An 8185-nucleotide genomic window follows, 5' to 3' on the forward strand; every position below is an offset into this window, starting at 1 on the left:
AAGGCAGCTCGGAGTTCCTCATTCCTAGCTTTAAAACAAGCTATGCTTCGGTATTAAGCCAAGACTGACTGCAGAATAATGAAGCATGTCAAATAAAAAAACGTAATAAAAAAAAAAGGAGGAAAGGTTAGGAGTGGGAAAAGGACTCACGGTAAGGTTCATCCCCATAACAGATTCGAGGACGTCTTCCGGGCTGCGTTCTTCTATGGCCCTCAGATCCCTAACACTAGCTTTGTATGCATTTCCCACCATATGGCTTGCCATCTCATACACGATACCCCGAAAAGCCTCAGGGATCTTGTCTAGATTGTGTGGCTCAACCAGGATCCAGACAATGGGAATCTCGTTTTGAACAGGGGCCTTGATTTGAATCACTTGAGGATGTGAGGAAGGCATGGGTTAAGGAGGTACAGGAGGAACTTGCTGGATGGTAACCGTTGTTATCGAAGCTAAGGGGAGCTCCCTTGGTGGCTACTCCCAAGCAGTGCTAGCACCTTTACCCTTGGGAGGGGACTTTGTGGTACCCCCCGGCTTAGGGGGGGTTTTCTTTGCCACCCTAAGCCTTTTTACCACGGGACCAGATCCAGACCCTCCGACCTTGAAGTCACCCCTTAATTCTAGAGCTCCCAGCAAATCTATCTCTTCACCTAAAAAAAGAGTGAACAGAGGATTAAGAACACAGGAGAAATGCTTCAAAGATATTATAAATGCAAGAAAAAAGAACAAGAATCCTACCCTCCAGGCTAGGGGAGGAATCTATTACGATTAGCTCAAATGTATTGACCGGGCTAGGCACAACCTGCAACTCTGGGATTAACAGAGGGGAAGAAGAACCTAAAGATATGATCTCCTGGATCCTAGGGGGTTCGGGTCCTTCCTCAGGGCTGGAATCATCTACGTACTACCCAAAACAAGGGGCATACATGCCTTGGAGCAGGGAAGGCTAAGTCCTACGGTTTCTCCAATACTCCTCAAAGATGGTGGATCTAAAGTGTAAAGTGTTATCAACTATGACCGTGCCTTTGGGATAACTATGATCATAGCGTACCACCAAATGATCCATGCACTGGAGAAGGGTTACGTTTAGGTCTGGATCGGTAGGGTGACAACTAATGAGGTGGTTAGGGTTAAAACGAACTAGCCTATAGATAGTAGCAGCCCAGTCTAACTCTTAGAAAGGGTATGGGTTACCTTGGCTGGAGGGGCCGGCTGCTACCCCGGACGCAGCTCGCTCAGGATCGGGCCCCTGATTATCTTCAGGAGCTTGCCTTTTTTTCACAAGTGCGACCACGTCTTCTTCCTCCTCAGCATCCTCATTGGTTGGCCAGGCCTCTTGAGAAGGGGGAAGCTCGAGGATGACAGGAAGAGGAGCTCGGGTCCTCAGAGCTAAAGTCTGACCCTCGCCGATCAATTTGCAAGCCACCATGGTGGCGTCGTTCATGACCTGAAGGTAGTCTTTTTCCTCGGGAGGAAGACTAGACAAGGTCTTATATTGACCCCCAAGGGTCACAGATCACCCTATCCTCGCGAATATAGCTGCACAAGGAGTGAACTCAATCAGAACATATAAAAAATATTTTTTACAATGAAAGTGATAAAAGTTCATGCGTTGAATTCACAAAAATAGAAGACTTATGAGGACGGTTGAAGTATCAATGGTCATAGTTCTTAAACCCATTTGACATAAATAATCAATCTTTATATTCATTTGTGTGGCTGGGAAGGTCGATGACAGAGGTGGAGTTCAAAAACTGAGTGAGGTAGTAAAATCCGTCACCTCGCCCTTTCTGGTCGGGACTGGCTTTAAGGTAGAAGAAGTATAGGATGTCCACTAGAGTGGGGACCTCCCACTCGTGCCTCAGAAACTTTTAATCCCGCCAAAAGGCTGTAAGAGTTTGGGGGAGCTGAAAGGGAGCCAATTTAACGTAGTTCAGAAAATCTACAAAATATTGGTCCAATGTGAGGAAGGCACTGTCCTTCAGGTGCTCATCACTCCAAGCACCATAGTCATCATGGAAGGGGGCGCAGCTCTGTTCTCCCTCAAATGCAGGTCGAGCAATGAGACCATCAACTCCCATCTCGATATTGTGACTCAGCAAGATCTTGTTCACCTCCCTTGAATTGTTATCCATGAGACTATTTGCTCAACCTCGAAAAACGCGTTGGGGTCGACTATGACCTCTCTCTCCACCACAGGACCAAAGTGAGGGATGGGAGAATTAGAGGCGATCTGTTTGCCTTTATTTTTGTTTTGGGCGGAGGTGCTTACGGCATTCTTCTTGGGAGGTGCCATGATTTAGATCGCCTGACGACAAAGCGACCTACTAGTAGGCGACCTAAGATGGTCTCTAACTATAGTTGTAGAGGTACGGAAGACAAAAATATTTAATTGGTTTAATTTCAAAATTTGAAAGTTTGTACAAGCTATGCATTGCCCTAGCCTCAATGCGTGATTCCACATGGGATCAAAGTCCACACGCTTTGATTTCTTAAAATCCCCAGATACTTCGGGATCCGCATGTCAGAACCGTCAGACCCACTACTTTCCTTTTGAAAGCGGTTTACTGCAAAACTTCCTAACGAATCGTAACCTCTAAGCTACCTACGATTAAACCTAAAACCCCTTCAACTTTTACACCCCAAACACATATTCGAACCAATTTTCCATTAGAGTCTTCTAAGCATAACCCAGAAAAATTGCCCAGATTTATGAGTATCTTATTTCTAAACAAGTTTGGTTTCATTCATTTAGCCTAAACAGAATATTATTTCCTATTTACACTCAGGCATAGCCTAAATGATATTGAACAATGAGCATTTTTTTGATGTAAAAAAAATCACTGGAAAATGAAGAATAAAAAACAAATTCAAACTTGGTGATGAAATACTTACAGAGTGTATGTTGATTCAAAGAAGGTGTAGAAATGTCCGCAGGAAGCTCCTTGAAAGCTTCTGAAAGTCTGAAAGGCGATGAAGGTTTTTGGGAATTTTGGAGAAGAAAAACGAAAGCTTGGGTTTTTGAAAAGGAATTTTTTTGAATGCAAATGTGGTGAAGTCTCAGGACTGATTATCCTTTTTATAGGTATACTATGGAAATTAATCTGGGCCATCCAATTGGGTTAGTTTGGGATCCGAAGGCCAATATTCAATGAACCATACTACGGCAAAAAGTTGACAGGACAATTTCTTCAGTCCTCGAAACCCGAAGGGACGCCAATTGCAGGAAGCCACGTGTCCAGTACTTGAGTAGTGGGCAAGCACGATTTTATTTTGCAGAAGTCTAAAAGCCCCTATTGTGCTTGTCAGAAAGTGACGACATCAAACAGGAGGAGGAGCTTGGGGGGGCAAATGTTGTACCCTAAAATTAGCACGAGTTCAATTACTCAGCTCGGGTACAACTGGCAGATAAATATGTAGAAAAATAGCCAGGTAGAATATTTGGTTATTAATGATGTGAGCAGCTTAAGATTCAACCAAGTTAGTACATGGTATACAAGTTATTATCTGACCAACACTTAAGATAACAATCGAGTTTGAGACTCATAATGGTCAGACCTAACTTTGGGCGCTCTAAACTTACTACGAGCTCGGATTCAGGTAGTTGTTAATCACGAGCTCGGGTGAGATATTCAGCTTGTGAGAACCTAGACAGAATGCATAGTGAAGGATCCCAGGAGATTCAAGGATTCTTTATACGCTCATTAACGACCAAGCTTTATCATATATCTATCATTTATTATCGAGATAGCAGGAGTATATTTATTCTATTATCAAATCATAACCCAATGTAAATGGGAACAAACTGTATTAATTATACACCTTATTTAGTTACGCAGTTTATTTATGTAGTGACTCAAACCTGTCCATGGAATTCCCATATAAATACTAGGAATGTTGGACAGAAAAGGGAGGATATTTTTTGTATTACCGAAACTCTACAGAAATAGAAAGAGAAAAATAAATAATATTGACTCGTGGACTGGGTGGATTTTAACCACTGAACCACGTAAAAGTTCTATTTTTTCTAGTGAATGATTACTATTTCATTATGATTTATAATCTTGCACTAATCGACCTGTTTAATTTCTTAATACACTGTTGGCGAAGAACCGCCTCAACACAACTCTTTATTTATTCTTCCATGCAAGTTGACGAAAAAATGAGTCATCATTGTTGTAACGACCCGGATTTTCAAGACTCGATAATGCGGAAATATAAATGTTTTCATTTAACAAAATGTCTCAAAAACCCGTATAAAAAAAAAAATTTAAAAAGTCGTATGGCCATACTTAACATTTAGTTTCAACATATTTTATAAAGAGTAGAGTGAGCCTAGTTTAGGAAAATTACACAACATTTCCAAAAATAAAGCGGCTTCCCAAAAGGTCGGTCCACATGTACATTTGCAAGGAAGACTCCAGCGCTCACTGCTCTGCCTTGCCCTTGCTCTTACCTACAACACGAAACAACTAGGTAAGCGAAAACGCTTAGTAAGATCAACTTTCAAACAAAGCATGTAGAGAATTAGGGTTCCGGACCCTAAACAATCAATTTCAAGAACGCTAAAGCGTCCTGGCAAACTTATGGTCATGCCTGATAACCAATGATAAATTAAATCGTAACTAGATAAAAATCCTGCACTCAGAAAAATCCCAGAACAAGCAGATATATTATATCACAACTATATCTTATCAACAATTATATCCCTGCACTCTAAAATCCCAGAGCAAGCAGATATATTATATCACAACTATATCTTATCAACAATTATATCCATGCACTCAGAAAATCCCAGAGCAAGCAGATATATTATATCACAACTATAATTCGAGACCAACGCTCGACAATTTCCAACAATTCATGCGTAACGCGCCCTCCAACATAATTGCTAATCTGTAAAAGAGAACTGAGTCCCCACACTAAGATCTAGCCAATAAATATTCTCATCAAGGATAACTATCGTGTTACTTAGGGCATCGCTACATATTCAAGAGTGTAATCCAATTTACACGGTTTTATGGAGACTTCTATGTTAATCAGTGGTGCTGGTGAGCAGCTGCCCCTAGGGTGTTCAACCTCACTCTATCTTGGCAACCCCTAGTATCTCTAGGCACTCTCACGGAATGGCCAATATTCACGGCTGCTATCCGGGAATAACTTATCAGAGCACTTGCTCGGATTCTAACCGTCCAATGATTAAGTAAGCATGAGGGCCCCTAGGTCCCATTTATCTTGGCGCCCCTAGGTTTAACCAGCTTATCCTCATCTCATGGCCACTCGTCTCGGTAATGAACCGGACATAAATAAAATCAAGCAGTGTGACGGGGATCAACCGTCTAGGATATGACGGACTTCTACCGTTCATATTTTCTAAATCAGCACTCACTAGACTAACGTCTATAAGCAACTTTCTATGATAGTCTATGTATATGCATGTATCCCTATACTAACATACAAGACAATAATCATTTCATGTTGCAGCCATACAATATAAGTTGACTTACTTGGAGTCCTTAGCGCTCAGCAAGTTTTCACCCTCCAACGTTCAGTCCAGTTACGCTTAGCCAATACTGTAGTTATCCATACAGTATACTCGGATTAATTATGGCACTCATAATTCATTATTATTATTTTGGGCAGTTTGGTCATTTTAATAAAAGTCATTTGTAAGGATTTACAATCCTTATTTGGTTTTAAACTTATTAAGGAAAGTTATACAAAATATTCGAGACTAAACCTTAAGTCTCGGGGAGACCTATCCTAAGGTCTCGATACCTAGGCTCGGGTATCACAATGGTATTTCCCACAATCCGCTAAAAATCTTATTCTTTCCAGGTATCGCTATTAACCCGCACTTTCGACTAGTCGGTTAAAATATGTAAGATTTTAGCCGGTATTATATCCAGAAAATACAAATAAATTCCTTAATTATTTTTAAAGAAAATAAACTCTTTAAATTTTCCTTTTATTTTTCTTAAGGTTTTAATATCTAAAAATCGTTTTAAGAAAATTGCCTAATTTGTCTTAATTAGGAAAACCGTTATAAATTTCTCATCTTGACTAATTAATTTTCCAAAAGCAATTAATCAATTTTACTTACTAGGAAAATAATTTATTTAATTATTTTTCTCAAAATATAGGGTTTTAATCCCTCTTTTAATTTATTAACTATTAATAAATTAAATCTCTTATTTTTAGAAAGAATAAAACTCTTTAATAAAAATAATTCATTTAAACTCAAAGGGTAAATTTTAGTGAAAATATGATTTCAAGACTTACCATTTTATATCTTGAAATAAACAAAATTTTACTTTTTACCTTATGTTCCAAAATCTCATTTTTACACTAAGTGTGAAAAACCTATTTTTCACATTTTTAACTACATACTTCGTTAGTTCATAACTTGAAATTTACTTACCCAATTGTTACCAAAATTTCCCAATTCCATTTTTGTTATGCCATTTAGGTCTTTGAAAAATCTTAGGTCAAAATGAGCATTTTTGATTGGTGAAATCATTTTCCAACAATGAGGTAAAAATGACATTATTTTCAAGTCCTTATTTTTTCCAAACTTTGACAGTTAATAAATTTCAAAGCGTTCAATATTTTCTTACCAAATTTTACAGTGGAATAATAGGTTATGCAAGTAATATGTCCACAAAATTTTAGAAAAAACTGGGTTCATTTGACCTATACAGTGGCTGTCCAAACTTGTTTCCAAAAATAAGAATACGAAAAAAACAGTTTTTTACCTAATCTTTGAAATAGCATAACTTACTCATTTCTAAACATTTTTTTGTGTTTCAAAAGCTCAATTTTATGTACTCAATCTCAACAACATCACAGTACAATTTAATTTTACAAAAACAATATACAGTGGCTGCTTGACCCCTTGGAAGTCACAGCTCAAAACATGTTTTGTTTTAGGGTATCCTACAAAACCCTTGGGGGTTTTGGTTCCCATTTTCAAAAATCAATACTCATGCATCATAAAAATTATTAAACAACTACCATAACCTTATTACATCATCAACAAGAAACTCTAAGCATTAGATATACAAAATAATGCTTAAAACTAAAAACCCTACAACAAAATCATCAAAAGTAAACTTTTTACCTCTTTGGTGTTCTTGCTTAAGGTTTGGACCTTCCTATAAGCTTTGACTCCTTCAAAACCTTTCAAAAACCCTAACAAACTTCCCCCAACAACATAGTCAATTAGCTATTTGAAACTCTATGCTTAAAACTTTACAAAAGTCTAGATTAATGAAACTTTACCTTAGGGAAAACCCTTCCTAGACCAAGACTTAGCTTCCAAGTTTCTTTGGTGTTTTTGGGGTTGCAAATGGAGAGAACACTTGAGAGAGTCTTCAAAAATCAGATGAGAGTGAATGAGGGAGGGAGAGTGGTCGGATTTGGGGGTTAGAATGGCTCACACAACTCTTCAAAATATCACAAAACACTTGAGTGCTTTTCTACCCACTTGCCCACTTGACTTCTTAATTAAATGGGATTTGAATTTTATAAAATTGGGTTCACACCACTCTAAAATAGCACATGGCCAGCCACCCTTTTCCATATATGTGACCATTAAATTTTTTTATTTTTTATTTTTTTTATAAAGGTTAATAAAGGTTTCATAAGAAGAAAAATCCAAATTGACTTTTGACACATTTTTTCACTCTCATTAAGTTTTAATCACCAAACTTAACATTAATTAATTAAATTAAATATCTCTCACATTTAATTTAATTAATCACATAATAAAATTTAACCTAAGGTCCATTCATGGAATAAAATTCCTCATTTCGGTAAAATTAGGCATTTAACACAAAATGCCCTAAAATTTCCATTTTCTTTTAGGTTTATTGTTTTTGACCAAACTTTAACTTTTATGAATGTATTTTATGCCCAAAATATAATTTCCATGATTTTTCGTTTTATTTTCCGAGATTTTTACCCGATCAGGGTTTTTGTGTCGGTCCAGGACCGAAAGTCTTAACTTGACTTTTAAAATCACAAAATTCATATTTTGGCTAGCAATAACTCATGGAATACTTACAAACAAAATATAATATTATTTAAAATAATATTCTTAACCGGGGGGGAAAATCCCGACCCGAGTCGTTTAAAGGTACCCAAAAACGTAGGACGTTACAATTGTGGTGGTTTCATGGAGAGTGTG

At 37.8% G+C, this 8185-nt stretch overlaps 1 long non-coding RNA gene across 1 annotated transcript; it reads right to left on the reverse strand.

Annotated features, from left to right (window-relative positions):
* Positions 1–4286: 4286 nt before the first annotated feature.
* Positions 4287–7672, reverse strand: LOC133784079 (uncharacterized). The gene is made up of 3 exons (XR_009871115.1): positions 7279–7672; positions 7118–7196; positions 4287–4453 (listed from the first exon to the last, which is right to left on the reverse strand). It is a non-coding gene; the product is annotated as an uncharacterized LOC133784079 (long non-coding RNA).
* Positions 7673–8185: the final 513 nt, after the last annotated feature.

The sequence above is a fragment of the Humulus lupulus genome, chromosome 6 (assembly GCF_963169125.1).
Source record: "Humulus lupulus chromosome 6, drHumLupu1.1, whole genome shotgun sequence".
NCBI classification, from domain to species: domain Eukaryota; kingdom Viridiplantae; phylum Streptophyta; class Magnoliopsida; order Rosales; family Cannabaceae; genus Humulus; species Humulus lupulus.